Genomic DNA, 21019 nt, shown 5'->3' on the forward strand with positions numbered 1-21019 from the left:
TGGAGCCTGGCTGCCCTGACACCCAATGCTCGTGTGCTGCCGTTCATGTTTGTAGTAAACACATCCTCTCTCTCCTCACTCCACTCCCATTAGTCAGCTTTGTGGGGCTTCCTCCAGCGATCTGAGAGTTAGCATGCACCCAAAGGGAGGGGGTAAGGATTGGGCTTCCTATGCTCCGTAGAAAACCTTTCTCGTAATAGATACTCAATACATTCTGTTGCATCTTGTGTTTTCTTTCAGTATGTAGAGAAAATTATATTTTCTCAACATTCACTTGGTGCTTGTTGTTGGGAATAAGGAGGAATAAAGGAGATACTACCTGCTCTCAAAAGGGCTAACTAGGACAGCTGAGAGAATGAAAGAAATGCCAAAGGAAGGTGTGAGGGTTGTAAAAGGAGATTTAAATTCTGACAGGAAGAATTAGATAAGACTTCAGGGAGGAGTCGGTTTGCAGTGAGGCCTTTTTTGTTCAAGGAAACTAAATAAGAAATGCACAGAAGAATACAAAGATTCTGGAAATCTGGTTATAAAACGACGAGCTTGACAGGAAGTACAAGGAGGAATTATGAAATGGTTTTATAGTTCGTATCAGTACATAGCCCATATGATAGTGTAGGGGAGGAAAAAGTACTCTTTGAATCTCTTAGAGTCCCTCATTGGGTCTGAAAATTAAACTGACAAAGACAGATTAACAGGAGAAAAGCATATGAATTTTATTGAATTTTTACATGTACACAGGATCTTTCACAAGAGAATGAAGACCTGAAGAAGTGACCAGAACAGGAAGCTTTTTTTTATCTTTTAGACAAAGAGACAATAAATTTGACAAGAATTGACAAGACAAAGGAGGTGGGACTAGGAGTAGTAGAAGGTGAAGAAGTAGCCAGAAAGGGTGAGTTTAACAAGGTTTGTTTATATAAATTTCTCTGCCCCAAATTCCCTGTCTCTGCTGATAAGAATGTCTCTTCCTCCTGGTACAGGGAAGGTATCTTTCACAGGGGAGATTTATGACAAGTCTTGAGGAAGAAGGGCGAGAGGGAGGAGGTTAATGTAACCTTCTTTCTTCTGCCATTCTCTCAAACTCTTTTAGTTTAAGATACTCAGTACCCCATGGTGCCATATTTTGAGGTACAGGGTCCTGAGCCCCATCAATAAAGAAATATGGGGGCTGGCCTGGTGGTGCAGGCAGTTAAATGCGCACACTCCGCTTTGGCGGCCCAGGGTTCGCTGGTTTGGATCCTGCTTGTCAAGCCGTGCTGTGGCGGCATCCCATATAAAGTGGAGGAAGATGGGCACAGATGTTAGCCCAGGGCCAGTCTTCCTCAGCAAAAAAAAAAAAAAAAAGAGGAGTATTGGCAGATGTTAGCTCAGGGCTGATCTTCCTCACAAAAAAAAAAAAAAGAAAAAGAAATATGGAGGTAGAGGTGGTGAAGGGTCCTGCATATCCTGTTACCTTGTTTTCCTCAATCATGACTAACTCAAACCATAACTAACTAATCAAGTACTGGCCTTGCCGTCATTGTATGAACTAATCTAACTCTGGCAGAAACATTCTATTTTAATCTTCCCTCCAGGGCACAGCATTCAAGAAGTCCTTTCTCCCTCCATTCACTTCATTCTCAGATATTTATTTGATACCTACTATATGACGATATATTCATTTTTAAGAGATACAAAGCAATTTTAATGGTTTCTTAATGATAAAAATGTTCACTTCTATTTTTCAGCATAAATCCTGATTTAGAAAAAATTTTTTTAATGTATTAAAGAGATACGTTTTGGAGTGAGGTGGGGATGTGGTAGTGCTGTTGATAATTCTTTTGAAGTTCTGGGGAGATCCTTCTATTTTGAATTAGAAAAGATGGCTTCTGAAAGTTTCTCTCATACCAATAACTTTTGTAATAAATAGGTTTGAGCACACTGATACCAATTTGTAATACATTGGAATATTTCAGTATTAAAGCTTTGCACATTGAGCATTATGGATAATGTGATTGGAAGCATTCTGGAATGTACTCACTAATATTAATTTTAATACATGTGATTAGAATTCCATCAGCTATTCACATATCCAAAAGACATAGCTTGCCTAGACCAATTCTTTTGTCCCCCACATTCTAAAAAGATAATATTTTCTTCCATAAGTCATAGCATGTGCCTCTCTGGTTAGTTGAAAAGAGAGATTAAATATTAAGAATTAATAAATACAAGGAAATTCTTATAATAAATGCATTACAGACAGCTATCTCTTTGGAAAAAATAAATAAAATACTAAGGCAGTTTTATTTTATGTCTAATGAACTTTGATTTTTATCTGATCTACTCAGTTTTCTTTCATCTATGAAATATTTAAGAAGAAAATAAAACGGTGTTCTTTTATTTTGTTTTTTATCTGGTATTATTTTAATTGCACTAAATGATTGTAGCTTCATTTGAACAACGAGAATTCTGTATTTGAATACCATTTTAAAACTCAATCAATATTGTTGACATAATACTGTCTTTTTTTTTTTTTTTTTTTTACTTAGAGTCTAGTTTTTGGACTGATAAAGTACTGATTTTTAATGTTTAATGTAACAATTTGTAAATAAACAATGAAATTTATTCCTTTATTCAGGAAGTTTTTTCCTTTCCTTTGCCTTATAAGTATGAATATATATATTATATATGTAATTAGTGTTTAGGAAGGGGAATGAGAAATAGGGAAGAATATTTGTTAATATGGTTTATGAAAATCTCAAGTGATTGCAGACCCTCTGTAATGGTGCTAACCCTTTGAGAACTTTGGGAGTCATAACAAGAAGCAGAAGAGAGAGGGCTGACATAGCTTATGCCTCTCAAACCAATTACTCCAGTCCTAGTGAACTGGCAATAACAACTGACAACATGACACAAACTTATGGCAACCCAACTGTTTCAAAACAACTGACGTGAATTCTCTGGCTAATGATTAGATTCTTGTTTTGCTAAGGAAAAGGGGGCTGTAAGTGTGCACTTAGTAGAACATATACAGGAGGTTGCATCTCAGGTGTGTAGTTAGAGCTAACGAAACCTGTAGCGGGTTGCCCTTGGTTCTGCTTGTCTTATACACAGTATAAATAAATGACACTTCAGATAAATCCAAGAAAACCAAGTTCTTCTATAAGCAGTAGCATAGACTGCTTTTTGAAGAATCATTGATAGTATACTACTAAAGGTTAATTGATACCATTCTTTACATGGAAAAGTCAAAGCCAAAGGATTTTTCTTAAATGATATTTTCTGAGCTATAAAGTTACCTTTAAGGTTTATGGCAAATTGAGCTAGAAAGTAATTCCTTACCTCTAAGGAATGGTGACTGTTCCTTAGAGACAGGCACCACTGTGTTCATAGCTGCTGTTAAAATGTTGAAATGCTTCCACGTTAGTTGTCAATAGCTGTTCCCTGAGCTGACCCTGGGTCCCTCTCGCTGATCTGTTGCCCTCCCTAGCTCTCCACCAGGACTCGCAGATCTCCCTAAGTTCTAGCAAACGGCTAATACCTGTCATCTCTGGGGTCTTCAAGACCCATGTGGGGGGTCTTGGCCCATGTGGGTTCTGATTGGTCAGTATGTGCCGAGCTAATTTTTAATATTTTGAATATAATCCTTTCATACACCCTTTCTGAATGATTTCTTTGGAGCTCAAACTTTTGGTAATTTCTTAAGTACTTTTAATGTTCTTATACAATCTTTGAAGCAGATGTTTAATAGTCAAAATAAGAGCACAATTTTTCTCTCATTAATTTTTTTGTATAATCTTTGAGGCAAATGATTACTATTGATGTTATCAATTAGTCAGAAAGCACTATGGTAGCATTTTGGCCTTTATTTCAGGTCTTTGTCACTAAGTGAGACTTTTAATGAACTTTCAGGAAATTACATGTTGAGGTTTTGATACTTGTAAGAGAAAAAATGAAAGCGAAATCTTGTTCTGAGTCTTCTGATGACTTGAAAAATTAAATGTGTTTTCTTGTTTATTGGGGTCTGAAAAACCTGTATTCAACTAAGAACACAAGGAAAAGATAATAAAAGCTTTTTCCTATGGGAAACAGAGTCGATACATACTGTTACTCTTCATATACAGTACCTTACCTGCTCATAATAAAAAAACCTGACCCTTCACCTTCTCGGTGGTATGTGCCCAGTTCTGCTCCCATATCAATGCGTACCTGTTTATCTCCACATATCCCATTGTGTTGTAATTACCTAGTTGTTCCTACTTTTTATGCCTCTGTGTATTTCCCCAGCACCCTGGACAGTGCTTGGCACTCAGGAAATAATCCTTGAATGAGATGGTGGGGCGGGGGGGGGGGAAGGGGGAGGAGGAAGAGAGAGAAACACTAAAACAATTTCCACCAAACAATCAATATTGCTACTTAGCAGCAGTCTCCTCCAGTGGATGAGAAACTCCTCTGGCAGGGAACCTGGGAGCACCTGCCTCCCCCATGGAATAGGGCTAGATACTGGAAAGCAGGAAAGGATGTGGCGAGGTTATGTGTCCAAAAGCAGAGTGGGGCCCTCCCACCTGTGACTCTCTCCTTTCCTTTAGATGATTTAACCCTGGCTTTCAAAATGTAAACAGGTGTTCTAGGACAAAAGATTTCTTTAGTCAATTATCTTTGAAAAATGTCATATGTGATAGCCACCTCTTGGAGATACATTACACATTGTTCCTTATTAAAAACTATGAAAAGTCCTACAGAAAAGACATCTAGCTGGATTTGGATAACCCAACATTCCCCGAGTTTTATTTGAACACGGACTACTTTTATTTCAAGAAAGACCTACTCTCATTTCAACAGATAAAATGTTGCACAAATTTTGAGCAGGCAGGCAAAACTGACTGAATCCTGGCACTATTATTTGGGTCGTTTTAGGCAAGTTATATAACTTTGCTCTTTCTGAGTCTCAGTTTCTTCATGTATAAAATGAAATAATAGTGCCTTCCCACAGTGTTATTGTGAGGATTAAATGAAATACCAGATATACTATACCCAGATCAGAGCCCAACATTTAGCAAATACTCCATAAACATGAGCTACCATTCTCTCAGTTCCCCTCACATTCTGTCTTTATTTTCTCATCCCCCTTTAAGCTAAGTTTACTGAATTTTTTTCTTTTTTTGGACCAGAATTTAATGGAAAAAAGAGTTCCTCATAAAAAGCCACCCACTGACTGTCTTTTTGCTTCTCTGTCTGGCACAGGTGGGAAACAACTCTTGGAGGCCTGATTTTTTCTAATCAGGTTATACAAATGATGACTTCCACCCCATCCACTTCCATCTGTGGATTTGATGAACATGACCATCCATCCTTTAAGCACGACATGAATTTTGTTGACTATGGAATGTTTTCCAGAGATCAATCGCCAGTGGTAATGTGTGAACATAGATTCTTAATACAGGAAATCTGATTATTGAAAGAAAAAGAGACCATGAATAATAAGAATGATTTTCTATAAGGTGCTATAAATTTACTCTCAGATCATTTTGGTTTATACTCATAAAGGCAAGTTTGAAATTTTGCATTTACTTAGGTTTTTACCAGTCTGCCTTTTACCCTCATAATATATATTACACTTTCTTTTTCTTTTTTGGATGTCGTTAATTGCTACTGAATCTCATTGAGATAGGATAAGAAAGTGATAATAAGCCATAAAAAACATAATATTTCTTTTTGCTGTTGCAGGTTTAGCAATCTCTATGGAGTTCATCCCTTTTATTTGTGCATAGAGAATGATTTTAATGCTCATGGTGTTCTCCTCTTGAATTCCAATGCTCAAGGTGATGTGATTGTCTGGTTAAATTATAAAGAAGCAAATGCACAATTTAAATGCTAATTTTGCCTTTTCTCCCTTAAAAAAAACTTATTAATTAGAACAAAATGGAGTGAGAGATTGTCTACAATTTAATATTTTGTTTCAAAATGGAAAGTTTTTTAGTGAAACATATGCAATCATCCTAATATATTGCAAAATATATTGAGACACATAGTACTAAAGACACCTAACTCAAGAAATCAAAAGCCCTTTGAATAAGCAATGTTAGAAATTTCACAGTAATGCAGTGTTGCTGCACCCGCCATATCATCTCAGCAGTGTACACAGTGCCAAGGCTTCTTTCCTGCATTACATTGCTCTAGAAATATTTGAAACGTATTGCCTCTGTAGCAGCTTTCCTTAGTTGCGTGCTTGGGGTTTAAACTCCCTCTCTCTCTCTCTCTCTCTCTGTCATGTGTGTATGTGTATAAATGCAATTTTTTGTTTGTTTCTTTGTGAGGAAGATCAGCCCTGAGCTAACATCCATGCCAATCCTCCTCCTTTTTCTCCCCAAAGCCCCAGTAGATAGTTGTACGTCATAGTTGCACATCATTCTAGTTGCTGTAAGTGGGATGCCACCTCAGCATGGCCGGACAGTGGTGCGTCAGTGCGTCAGTGCGCGCCGGGGATCTGAACCGGGCCGCCAGTAGCGGAGCGTCCGCATGTAACCGCTAAGCAACAGGGCCGGCCCCCTATAAATGCAATTTATAGCCGACTTGATGAACTCTTAAGAAAGGAAAACTGTGAACATGCAGAATTGGAAAATCCTGGCAGACACTTAGATGCTATCAGAGCTATCAACAGCGCCTAGTATCATTAGATATCTGGCCTAGGTAATATCTAAACTGTAGAAATATTAAAATAGGGATCTCTGCCACTTATTTTATTTGTGCCTATTCTGCATTTTGATTTGTTCTCAGATGTCACTCTGAGCCCATAACCTTCTTCAAAATTCAGGGTCTTTGAGGAGTACTTGATTTCTATGTTTCTTGGCCCCACTACTGAAAATGTTGTCCACTAGTACCCAGAGGTGATTACAGTACTGTAATTCACACTCAAGCTTTCGTTGCCCTGGCTCTGAGAGAGGGGAGGAGTGACTAGCATATCTATGAATCATTAGTTCTTTAGCCTTCTAATCTCATGGTTAGCTGTTTCCACATCTAGGCAAGGCTTCCGACTTGATTGCAATTTTATTAAATAAGGGTTTTAAACTATTTCTTATCAAGGTGCTGTGCTTAACCCTTTGAAGGGACCCTTGGAATAATTTAGCTAAAATTTCCCCTTCCATAAATATTCTAGACTTCTAGATTGCAGGGTTTTTTTTCCTTTAGTCACAGCCAAATATCTCATTTCCATTACTTCTGGTCCATCATGTCCTGTGTCACTTGACACTTCTTTGTGTGTGTGTGTGTGTGAGGAAGATTGGCCCTGAGCTAACATCTGTGACCTTCTTCCTCTATTTTCTGTATGTGTGATGCTTGCCACGGCATGGCTTGATGAGCAGTGCATAGGTCCGCACCTGGGATCCGAACCTGCAAACCCCGGGCCACCGAAGCGGAGTGCACCAACTGAACCACTATGCCACTGGGCTGGCCCCTACACTTCTCCCAAAGTATTCAATTCCCAGCCACTTGGTTCAGTGAGGCCCATTAGAACTGGGTTTTGAGGAGTCAATGTTTGGAGGAAAACCTCCCGATAGGACAGAATTCATGGAAAATTGTGCAGTAGTGACCATGGCTTACCATCCATACTCCTTTCTTTTTGTCCTTCTTTTAGATCTTTCCTTTCTAGATCTGGGTGGAGGTACTCCACCTCTCTCCCCCTTCCCTATATCTACCAGGCATTTAGTACACAGATAGTACCAAGGTACACTGACAATTTGTTGTTCATCCCTCCTCAAATTGTCATTCCTCGAATGATCCCTTTTGTCTGGGATGAACTGCTCAAAGATCAAAATCCACAGGGATATTGGCCGTTCCAAAGAGGATGCTTGGTAACTCAAATGAATAGCTGTCTAACATAATGCTTGTAGGCATTATACTAGGTGGATGGGAAAAGTAGGGCAAATATGTTTTGGGCCATGGGAGGGCTTTGCCAGAGTTGTTTAAAGAATAATTACTAGAATACGTTTTGTTATGACTATCACTGAATCTGATCAGCAGGCAATTCAAAATGTAATGCAAAAGCCTTTGCTATAATAATCATCGGAAGAGAAAAGGGACCTTTCCTACCAGAAGATTGCTCAGTTCTCTTAGAGACTGGAGGGTGCCTGATGGAGGTTCCTGGGCCAAGCTGGAAACAAGGTCTGCATCAAATTTTGTGGCTTCAAGGGATTCTGTAACGAATGCATCCCTTCTCTTCCCCAAAGTCTACAGAACCTTCTGCCTGGGGTTTAGAAAAGATGGGATTGAGAATAGGGACATGAGGGGTTTGAGAAGAGGGCTACGGAAAGCTGCAAGTGACAGCCATCCTCCTCTCTCTTGTTTTCTTATTTCAGTCCTTTCTGCTTCCAGTTGACACGATAACAGGGCCCACCCACCTGGCCCCTCTGCCTAGAACAGGCATGGTTTGATTCTAAAAGCCTTTGGAATAGCTGGCAAATGTGGTGACAAACATCAAGCAAATGTTACTCCCATTTACTATGTCTCCTGAGCAATCTCACACTTCCCTGAACAACTGATCCAAACTTGACAGCTTAGAAGAAATAAATTTTTTTTCCAATTTGTGTCTTCCTTTCTTTTTTCTTTTCTTTTCTATTTTTTTTTTTGTTTTGGTGGGGAAGCTCGGCCCTGAGCTAACATGTGTTGCCAATCTTCCTCATTTTTTTTGCTTGAGGAAGATTGTCCCTGAGCTGACACCTGTGCCAATCTTCCTCCATTTTTTGCATGTGAGAAACCACCACAGCATGGCTTGATGAGTGGTATGTAGGTCTGCACCCAGGATCCAAACCTGCGAACCCCAGGCTGACGAAGCAGAGTGCACAAACTTAATCACTATGCCACAAGGCTGGCCCCAATAAATTCTTTTCTTTCATCTTCTTTTCATCCTGTTGTTGATAATACAAACTTCCCTTAGCCCACTTAATATTCTACGGGAGATAATGACCTAGCTATACACATCTGTATAGTTGGAATTTCACGTAAGAATATCAGTACCAGCTGGCCTGGGTTTGAATCCTGTCTACCTCTGACATGTTGTGTGATCTTGAGCAAATTACTTAGCCTTCCTATGCCTCTCATTTTCCTCATCTGTAACATGGGGATAATTATAGTACCTACATCATAGGGTTGCTGTGAGAATTAAATGTGATAATAAACAGAAAATGCATGTAAAACACCCATCAAGCTCTTATCTTATTAGACCTCTCTGCAGCTTGCTGACTGCTCTCCTTGAACTCCACTTGCTCCAATCCAAAGCTTTTCCCACTACTCCAGCATATTCCTTTCTGTCTATTGAAAATTTATACTTCAGGTGCCATAAGCATCACAACATATTCTATACAGAATTAATAATCGCTTCTGAAACTTCCTGCTTGAACTAGGTCTTCCTGCTATCATCTTCTGAGTTAATGGAGTCATCAAGAACCCAACCATCCAAAGAAATGTAAAAGTTATCTTCTCTCTCCTTCATTCTCTGCAGCCCATGGATTGAATCTGTTCTTTTGTGCTGTCTCCAGCACTCTTGCCTTAATAAACTTTTATCTTCCCTCCTTGGACTGTTGTAATAGTTGTGGAACTGGTTTTCCTGCCTCCTGTTTGATTTTCTCACAAACCATTCTCCACAATTTTGCCAGGAAGTTATTTGTAAAATGCAAATCCCATCTTTCACTCCTCTGTTAAACATCTAACCATTATCTAAAGCAGCATTGTCAGGTAGAAAGATAATGCAAACCACTTATGTAATTTAAAATTTTTTAGCAGCCAATTAAAAAAAAGTAAAGACAGGTGAAATTCATTTTAATAATATATTTTATTTTGCCCAGTATATCCAAAACATTATCATTTCAAGATGTAATCAGTCAAAAAATAATAATGAGGTATTTTGCATTTTTTTCATACTAAGTCTTTAAAATCTAGTGTGTATTTCACTCTTACAGCACATCTTAATTTGGGCTAGCCACATTTTAAGCACTCATAGCCACATGTGGCTAGTGGCTCCCATATTGGTCTGCAAAGACTAAAGGATAAAACATCCAAATTAATTTGCATCGCTTATAAAAGCCCTTGATTATTTGCTCCCATTCTACACCTACAGCTTGGTCGCCCACCAGCCTCTTTACAAACTCTATTCTCCAGCCCTACCCAAAATTTGCAAAGCCTACTATGTTCTTAGCATCCACGCTTTCCCTTTGCTTGGAAGAGCACCCCATCTCATCTACTTGGTGGCCGGCTTGCTCTTTACGCCACCTTCTCTGTGAAATCTTTCTTCTGCTGCTGAAGACCCAGATTCCCACTCCACTTGCACACGTCCTGGTTCACAGGCAGTATGAATAGAAGCTTCTGCATCTAGTGCCTCCTAGTCTTAACTTTCCAACCAGGCCAGGTCCTCTCTCCAATCCTAGGAAATCAGATATTGTGGAATTTATCTTTGGTTGGCATAAGGAAGAAGCATATTTGAATTAATTTTTTATTTTCTTGTTTTAACCCATGTTCTGAGCAATTTATTCTTATTATTTTGGTGATAATTCACAAACCCACTTTTTTAAAACATAAACATTTAAGCCTCATGAAATTATATTATTCATAGTTGTTTTACATTTCTTTTATAATGCCAAAATCCCAACAAAATTAATCTTGAGAAAAGAAGACCATGTGGAATTTCAATTAATTAATTTGCTAATCATTCTTTAATTAGGTTTTCTTTATTTTTCTAGCTATAACACAAGTGACTTATAACAAGTTTCTAGCATAGTGGGACATTCTTTAATCTTCATTTATATTATTAAAAAGAACATCTACATTTCTGAATAAGCACGCTCTTCATGAATATTATGGATTGTTTACAATGAAGTTAAGGAATATTTTTCTGATAAATAAAATGCATATTTTATTTACATATGCATTATGGAAATTTGTTCTCCACATAGCAATGTCAAATGATGCAGAAGTATATCCTCAAATCCTCCTGCCTATGGCACAACCACTTTTAACTGTTTTATAAATATACTTCCAGAAGTTTAATACGAATTTACACACACACATTTGTCTTATCCTTTTCTGTATAAATGGAATCATACCAGAACTATTTTTTTGTGATGTGAATTTTTAATTTACCTTTGTGTTGGAGATCTTTCCATAGCAGTACATATAAGTCTACATCATTTTTTGACTTTTTTTTAAGAGCAGTTTTAGGTTCACAATAAAATTGAGAGGAAGGTACCAAGATTTCTCATATACCTCCTGCCCCTACACATGCATAGCCTCCCCCGTTATCAACATCATTCACTAGAGTGGTACATTTGTTACCACGGATGACACTACATTCACGCATCATAATCACCCAAAGCCCATATCTTGGTGTTGTACACTCTATGAGTTTGGACAAATGTATATTGACATACATCCGTCACTATAATATCATACAGAGGATTTTCACTGCCCTAAATTTCCTCTGTGCTCCGCCTATTCATCTCCCCCCATCAGCAACCATTGATCTTATTACTGTCTCCATAGTTTTGCTTTTTCCAGAATGTTGTATACAGTCATGCGCTGCAGTCAACAACAGACCACATATATGATGTTGGTCCCATAAGATTAGTACCATATAACCTAGGTGTGTAGCAGGCTGTACCATCTAGGTTTGAGTAAGTACACTCTATGATGTTCGCAAAATGACAAAATCACCTAACAACATATTTCTGGGAATGTATCCCCATCATTAAGCAATGCCTGGCTGTAGCTGGAATCATACTGTATGTATGTAGCCTTTTCAGATTTGCTTCTTTCACTTGGTAACATGCATTTAAGGTTCTTCCATGTCTTTTTGTGACTTGATAGTTTATTTCTTTTTAGATCTGTATAATATTCCAATGTCTAAATGTATCACAGTTTATTTATCCATTCACCTACTGAAGGGCATCTTGGTCATTTCCAAGTTTTGGCAATTATGAATAAAGCTGGTATAAACGTCTGTATGCAGGTTTTTGTGTGGACATAAGTTTTCAACTCCTTTGGGTAAGTACCAAGGAGTATGATTACTGGATCATATGGTAACAGTAGGTTTAGTTTAAGAAACCACCAAACTGTCTTCCAAAGTGGCTGTACTATTTTGCATCCCCACCAGCAATTGAATGAAAGTTCCTGTTGCTTCATATTCTTGTCAGCATTTGGTATTGTCAGTGTTCCAGATTTTGGTCACTCTAATAGGTGTGCAGTGGTATCTCATTGTTATTTTAATTTGCATTTTCCTGATAACATATGATGTGGGGCATCTTTTCAGATGCTTCTTTGCCATCTATATATTTTCTTTGGTGAGGTGTCTGTAAAGGTCTTTGGACCATTTTTTAATCAGGTTGTGTATTTTCTAATTGTTAAATTTTAAGAGTTCTTTGTATATTTTGGATAACAGTCCTTTATTAGATGTGTCTTTTTTTTTTAATATTTATTTATTTATTGTGTGTGTGTGTGTGTCTGTGTGTGAAGATCAGCCCTGAGCTAACATCTGTTGCCAATTCTCCTCTTTTTGCTGAGGAAGACTGGCCCTGGGCTAACATCTGTGCCCATCTTCCTCCACTTTATGTGGGACGCCGCCACAGCATGGCCTGACAAGCAGTGTGTTGGTGCGTGCCCGGGATCCGAACCCAGGCCGCCAGCAGCGAGCGCGTGCATTTAACCACTACGCCACGGGGCCGGCCCCCTATTAGATGTGTCTGTTGCACATATTTTCTCCCATTTGTGGCTTGTCTTCTGATGCTCTTGCCATTGTCTTAGCAGAGCAGAAGTTTTTAATTTTAACGAAGTTCAGCTTATCAATTCTTTCACGGATTGTGTTTTTTGGTGTTGTTATCTGAGATTGTTTTTAAAAGCTGTGTTGATTGACATTTAAATTGATTTCAGTGTTTCACTTACACAGAGAAAGTAGCAGCAAACACCCTTGTTCAAATGTCTTTGGGCACATGTATGCTCCTGTAGGGTACATTCCTATAGGTGAAAAGAATCAAGAATATGCCTATTTAAAATTTTGATTGATGTTGCAAATATTCATCCTCCAAGAAGAAAAAGATACCAATTTCCACTTTCATCTAGAGTATAAAAGATAGGAACTAGACTTTTAGACACTTCAATTTGTGGGTGGCAAGAGTACTGGGTCAGGCAGTGGGAGAAGTGGTTCTTATTCCCCTTTCTGACGCTCTAATTAGCTCTGTGATACGGCATGAATCACCTAACCTCCTGTCTCACTTGGCTTTCAAACACGTAGCAGAATTCAACACACTTAATATGCAGTTTATGAAGACTGCATTTCTAAATCAATCTGATAAATCTTCCACTTGCCTAAATTCCTTTAGAGTGGAGCCAAACACAGAGAAAAGCTAAGACCTCCAAGACCCATTCACATTCTCAGAAGCCAGCACTGCCTTGGCTGCTTTGTTGCCTGAATGCTGCTTTGGCTCAGGGATTCGCTTTTGGCTGAGTGTCTAAGGCCGGGAGTGGTTCCAGGCAGGCAGCAGACAATCAGTTAGAGAGAAGAGCAGGAGGGCCAAGGCATGGCACATATCCACTGGACAAGCATTCTGCGAGAAAATGCTGTGTTGCCAGACTGACCTGTTTCTCAGCATTCACAGGTGGAGATTTCCCATAATAAAAGAGTTTTATTTCTCACACTTGTGCCAGAACAGGGTTCAACCAGTGACTCAAGTTAACACTGTCTTTTACCAACACTACTGTTACCATTGTAAATGTTTGTTTGGCTTAAATACAGTGGTACTGTGAGGTGGTGGAGATAAAATCAGGTGAACCTGATTCCAGGTTTTGCTGGAAAAGTGAGCAAGTGACTAGAGGGCCACCTGCAACAATTTTCTTTCTCCCTTTCAAATACTTATTTCAAAGAGGGAAAAATGAAAAGAATTCTGAAACTGAGAGGAAGGCTACTAAATGCTGCTCATCTTGTGGTAGGTATTTTCTAGGTCACTGGCTCGTCAATATTACTTTTCATCAGATTCACCTGGTTTTGAAAAAGATTGATGCAAGGTGGAGGACTCCCAGAGATTCTGATTTAGTTGACCTGGGGAATGACCTGATAACAGGATTTTAAAAATCTGATTCTAATGCACAGCACAGAGAGCCAGTGTTCTAGTCTTATGGCACCCAATATGGTATAGCCACCAGCTCCATGTGGCACTGACACTTGAAATGTTTCCAGATCGACTTGAGACATGCTCAAAGACCAATACAAAAAGTAAAATTAATAATTAACATATTATTAATATATTTTAATATTAATATTATATATCACATTAATTTACTATTATATTAATAACACTATCAATAATATTATATTAATAATTAACATGTTTATAACAATAAAACTATTTTATATGGATTACATCTTGAAATAATATTTCAGATGTAGTGAGTTAAATAAAATATATTACTAAAATTAATTTTACCTGTTTCTTTTTACTTTTTTAAGTGGTACTAGAAAATTTTAAATTACATATGTGGCTCATATTTGTGGCTTCCATTATGTTTCTTTTGGACAATGCTGTATGCCATCAGCTTAGGCAAGATCTTGGATGCTCTCTGTGCATTCACAAACTAGGAAGATCCAGGATACTATTAGAAGGGAGGGGTAAGTTCTACTTCAGGTTTAGGGCAATTTCCATTTCTCATGACAACAGGGAATTTTTTCCCCATAATATATAGTCAGCTACTTTGGAAACATAATTGTCTTCTTGTTTTTTTTTTGTGAGGAAGACCAGCCCTGAGCTAACAACATCTATTGCCAATCCTCCTCCTTTTTTTTTCCCTTTTTCTCCCCAAAGCCACAGTAGGTAGTTGTATGTCATAGTTGCACATCCTTCTAGTTGCTGTATGTGGGTCGCTGCCTCAGCATGGCCGGACAGCGGTGCATCGGTGCATGCCCGGGATCCCAACCCAGGTCACCAGCAGCAGAGCATGCGCACTTAACCGCTCAGCCACGGGCTGGCCCCTGGAAACATAATTGTCAGCCTCATGTCATCTGTTACCTCATTTTTTCCCTATTGAAATGCTAAGGTAAATTCATCCAAATTTTTTTCTGTTTTCCAAAGTAAGTTTAAAAATTGCAAAGAGGAATATTTATTCTCAGAGAGTCTTCTCCTGTGCCTGAAGCTCTCTATGAAATCACTGACTTCCTCTGTGGAGAATGTAATGAGTGTGGAAAGAAATTCACTGACCTCTCCAAAGAGAAAAAAAATCATATAATCTTGAATCCTAGGGCATCAGATGGCCTCTTTTTAAACAAAGTTTTTATACCGAGGGAGAATTTGAGAGGCATAATAGTGGTCAATATTTACCCAATCTGCTAGGAACTTTAAATTCACCATTTTTCTTAGCAGTTGGTCCTATTTCCTAGCAGTGGAAAAGCCAGGCAAAATTTCCTAAGAACAAATTTACAAGGATGTAGGATTTATCCAAAATTTATCAGCAAGGAAATCTGTGTATGAAATCCACATTTTGTTAGATAATGTTAATGCATTGCTTTGTAAAATTTGAAATTTTACTAATTTTTATCTTCATCACTTTTAGGCTTTGCTTCCCTGTTTCTTCTCAGCTATGTTCTGAGAAGATGAACTATATGAAAAAAGGTGCAAGTTCTCTGCACTTTACATTTCTATCTTGCTGTGATTCCCTCTTCCTTCGATATCTCTTTAACTGGGAATTGAAAAAAGTCACGAAGCAGATAGTTTTGGGGGAGAATTTACACTATTATCTTTATTACCAATTTTATAATTCTAAAAATTGCCTAGCATTATAAAATGGAAGCTAGAGTTCACATTTGTGTACAGATTTGCAGGGCCACAAAATAGCTGAATTTTGTGACACAAAGGAAAAATTCTTAAAGGGATTGTTTGAAATGATCCACTTTGCTCAATGGTCACCAAGAAAATAGTTGTGAAAGACATCATGCAGACTTCAGGAAACCAGAAGTCCAGAACATGACAATGCATCAGTTTGGAGCCTCAGTACTCTGAGGTTTTTCTTTTTGATTTGGGGTCTTTTCTCTTTACAGGCTGTGAACTTGGAAAACTTAGATTTCAGAAGTCAGAGTTTTAGTGATATTATACTCTCCAAATCCCTTCTGAACCTTGCTTTAAATGGGAAGTGATGCTACATGAAAAGGATTAAACTCCTGACATGTGCCTACTAGGGAGTTAGATTTTCTGACATGTTTACAGTTTCTACTCTAAATCTTCCATATTTCTTCATTGTTTTCATTATATGGGATGTCTGTAGCTCAAGAAGACTTGAGTCTCGCCTATGCTTCAGTTTTGTGTGAGCTTGCCATGAGTATTTGGAATTTTCTTAGAAGGCAAATCCTAGGCGGTTCAATGTTGGCCTCAGACCTCAACTGTTGAATCTTTGCTTTCCTATATATGACTCACCTGCATTTGGTCAATTTATGTAACTGTTTGAACTTCAACTTCCTCATCTTTGAAATAAGGTTATAACTCTCGCTTACATAGTTCTTCTTAACATTAAAGGTATCTATCAGTGTCTAGCTAGGCTTATGTACGTAGTAAGGTCATGAGTGTTGACTCTCATTCTTATTATGAAGTAAAGTTTGTCAGAAATGCAGGAGATACTGAATTTGTGTTGTTTTGGCTGACCGATACTGCAGTGTACAAGAGAGAGGCAGTTTAATGTAGTCACTGACTCTCAAGCCAACGCCTTAAGTTTAAATCCCCTTTCTGTCATCTACTATTTGTAAGATGTTAGGCAAGTTTTCAAATCTCTTGGCCCCAGATTCCTCACCTGTAAAATGGATTACTCATAGTACCTACCTTATATGATTATTGTAAATATTAAATGAATTAGTACATATGAAGACCCTAGAACACTCATCCTTACATATAGAAAAGCTGTGTAAGTATATTTTCATCCTGACGTGTTCTAGGTACTCTATAAACATATTATTATATAATTGTGTCACAGTCAGAGACAGCTCTGATTCTCAAGAGGAAGTGACAGTTTGGGGGAAGGGCAAGAAAGAGTTTTGAATTTCCCTAGGATACCAAAATCTATTGAGTTATGAGAGGCCAACAGTACACGTATTAGAATGATGAGTATGTTATCAAAATTCTGGAAATAATCCAACTTGTGTTTTCCAGATACTTTAACGTGTGTTTTATGAGTTGTCTCTTATAAAAACTTGAAAGATATTCAGGACAGACATTACTAACCCCGTTTTAAAAGGGAGGAAACTGAAGCTTGAAGAAGTTGAATTGATTTGCCCCAGAACACATAATGGAGGAGAGCCACAAAAATCACGGCTCTTATCTCACGATTTTGGTTATTTTTATCACTATATCATGTTGTCTACATACAAAATGATGTTGGTAAATGACCATAAGTATTTTCCGGATTCTCCAAAATGTTCATTTAACTTCACTGTTTTAATCCCTTCCTGAAGGAATTTTCCTCAGGGAAACCTCATTCCAATATATACAACCTACACAGATATATCTTTGACAAGATTTTAAATATTAGTTCTTCAAAGCTATAGCTTTAAATTTTGAAGAACTTGGGAGCATTTTTATCACTTGAAGTTTTTGTAAACACCACTCTTGGGAGTATGTATATTTTTTAAAATATAATCTTCAGGTAACTGGGATGTTGATATATTCTAGGTGCTTCTAAAAATGTATTTTAAATTGCAAAGGTTATTGTTTTCTCTGAAGCCACATTGGCCTCAAGGATAATGACATTTTTATTTTTGTGACATTGATAATGACCATTTTTCACCTTTATTTGAGAATTTGCATAGTTATGCACAAATTGGTGGAGAAGCCATTAAACAATTTTAATGAAAGAATTCCCTCTTCTTTAAGTCTCAGGATCTTTAGGTTAGTTTTATACTCTTTAAGTGTACATAATATCTAAAAATTAGATATTTAGTGGATTGCCTGTGTAGTGCTCTAATTTGGGCATAATTTCAGAATATTACTGAATTTATTATATTTACTTATGTTTTTCTAGTTATTGGTCTCTACATCATAGACTATTTGGCTGCTGTGATCTGAACTCTCAACATCTGTCCTATAGACAGTCAGTTGGTAGGGATTCCCTGAACTTTTATTGCTATTTGAGTTGAAATAAGGTCTTGTTTCTTATACAAGCAACCATTCATGATTTGTTGAAAGCTTGTACTTCAGTTAAGTCATTGCTCAGAAACCACATGAGCACAGAAACACAGGGGACTTAGGTAAAAGGATTTTAAAATAACCCAGATCCTATTTCCTACAACTTAAAGTTCTTTCAGTTTAATAGCATCTGCTGCTTTCCACTGTACACTCCTTCAGGAGACGGATCAGCCCATCTTTGCAGAAGCTCTGAGAGTCCTCCTATATAATTTTTTCTGTTTATTGCTTTATGGTTCACACAGTTATTTTTGGACCCAGAAAATCAAATTATTGGTTTAGAAAAGCCTTAAGGTTAAGGCCAGTTATTCTATCCAATGGGGCTCTTTGCAGTTCAGCCTGTCATTTGTTTTTAATTCATCTTAATTCACTGCACCTTTCACGACCACACAGTGTTCTTTCAGTGCAGGGATCGCAACTCAAATGTTTATGGGCTGGGCTGCTAAAATAAACCAGTAGACTGGGTGGTGCAGACTGTGGCAACTGGAGAGTAAACACTCCTGCCAGGAATGGGAGGGTGGGGTGGCCGGGCAGAACGTGCTCCTGAATGGGATACTGTGTTCGTTATTTTTATCATTCTTTCAGGCATACGAGTTCCTCATTCCTTCTGGATGTCACCAGTCTCCTGGAAACTTACTTGCTTCTCCAACTTACGTCCTCACTTGGAAACAAATGGCTCTGTTTCTGATGTGTGATGTTTTTGTTGATGTGGGGCAGAGACGTGGAAAAGCCAATCTACCTGGTTGCTGTCACTGAAGTATCCACCCAGTCCCTCTGTTGCTGGCCCCAGAGCTCAATATCTGACCCATCCATGCTCAGGGCATGCTCAGAGCCACTTCTACTTTTTGCACGAGACTTCCGTGTATTTTCTTGTCTAATCAAATCCCTCTGCTTTCTCACTTTCCAGAATTCTCTTTGGTTATTGTTCACCAAGGGTACCTCTTGTAGTTTTCCAACTGATAAGTTGAATTTATAAAAAAATATCTTTTCTTTTTTTGTGTGTGAGGAAGATCAGCCCTGTGCTAACATCTGCCAATCCTCCTCTTTTTTTTTTTTTTGCTGAGGAAGACTGGCCCTGGGCTAACATCCATGCCCATCTTCCTCCACTTTATATGTGACGCTGCCACAGCATGGCTTGCCAAGCGATGTGTCCGTGCGCTCCTGGGATCTGAACCGGGGAACCCCGGGCCACAGCAGGGGAGCATGCGCACTTAACCGCTTGTGCCACCGGGCCGGCCTTAAAAAATATCTTTTCTTTAATGTTTAGAGACTTGAGGCGGGAGATAGAGTTTGCAGGAAGTGTAACACATGAATTGAAGCTCACTTATTTCTATTTTATAGAAAGTAGTCAAATTATAAAAGAATAGATATGCTAAATATGGAATTAGCATCTGGTTTTTAAAAATAATCATCACTTTTTTTTTCTTAGCTAATGCCTATACATTGTTTTGTTTTGGTGTAGCACAAAAAGCCCATTTACTTAGAGGAAGCTCCTAATTTTTCAGATGACATTTTCCTTTAACTGTTCTTCCTGGCATTGCACATCTTACAATGACTCCCAGCAATTTATTTTTTGATTTTTTTTTCCCTAAGCTTATTCTACTTGGGTGCCTGAAATCTGACAGAAGTAGACTGTGGAACTAATATTTTAAAATTAATTTATGCCTACATGCTGATGCGAAAGAGTTGAGTGACGAATCTTAAAACTCATATATACAAAAACAGTAGAGATTGAGAGGGTTGCATATAAGCAAAATTCAAGAGTTGTGCAGAGGAAAGTGACAAATCTTAAAGCAGCTCTAGATATTGGCCACCTTTAATTTTCACCTTGAGAAATCTGAGATCATGAAGAACAAAGAGCTAACCATCTTGTGTTCACAGTCCACATCGTTGTCTTATTTTTATTAGTCTCCCCAGAGTTCGTTACAACTACTGGTATGTAGTTGATGCTCAATTAATGGTGGTAGAAAAGATGATGAACTATCGCCTATTTCAAAGACTTAAATTATTTGAACATATAGAAGCCTTCAAATATATATAATTGTTACAGTAGCTGATATTTATTGAGCACTTAATGTCCCAGGCATGGTTAATTGCTTTTCTGTTTTATCTTTTCTTCATTCTCACCATGACCTCATTGTATGGATGAGGACTCACTAACGCATAAAGGTGAGAACACACAGATGACAAGTGGCAGAGCAAGGATTTGAATCCACGGCTGTTTGACTCCAGAATCCACACTTGCAACTAGTCTACTTTTCAGCCAGGTTGAGCAGTTCAAGACCAAATCAGTAAATGAACAAGCCAGCAAATAATAAATGGGGCCACTCAGGTAAAATCTCTGGTATCCTTGGAGATGCACATTTTAGGTTTTTGCGTTAGAGAATTCCAAGCTTAGGAAGCAATCGTTGTTTTAACTCAGTGAATAGTTTCTTTCCATTTTTTGTTTTTAAAATTGTTATAAAAATCATATATGTATATAATAATAAAAATCCAATTGCACACATTTGTTTAAAATTAATAGATATAAGATCATCCTTCATCCTTACCTCTAGTCTTACTCTGCTGATGGAGGCACTTTTAACCATTTTTGCTTGTATTGTGTTTCATATCACTAAGAAATACATTTATAAAGTGCTTCTTCTGTACCAGGCTCTATATTAGGTGTAAGGTATATAGGAATCACCATCAGTTAAAAATCATTCTTCTTGCGGAGATAAATTACTACTGAGGAGATAGTCAATAAACAGACAAAATAAATAAGCTGGGTAATTTTAGAGAATGATAAGTGCCCTGAAGAGAATGATGTGGAGTAATACATGGAATGGTGTGGAAAGATGTTGAGG

General features: G+C 37.9%; 1 pseudogene; it reads left to right on the top strand.

Annotated features, from left to right (window-relative positions):
• LOC147914762 (sucrase-isomaltase, intestinal-like) overlaps window positions 1-21019 on the top strand; it is a 102919-nt pseudogene that overhangs the window by 12486 nt on the left and 69414 nt on the right.

This window comes from Ceratotherium simum, chromosome 17, assembly GCF_057802395.1.
Source record: "Ceratotherium simum simum isolate JZ-2026a chromosome 17, ASM5780239v1, whole genome shotgun sequence".
Lineage (NCBI taxonomy): Eukaryota > Metazoa > Chordata > Mammalia > Perissodactyla > Rhinocerotidae > Ceratotherium > Ceratotherium simum.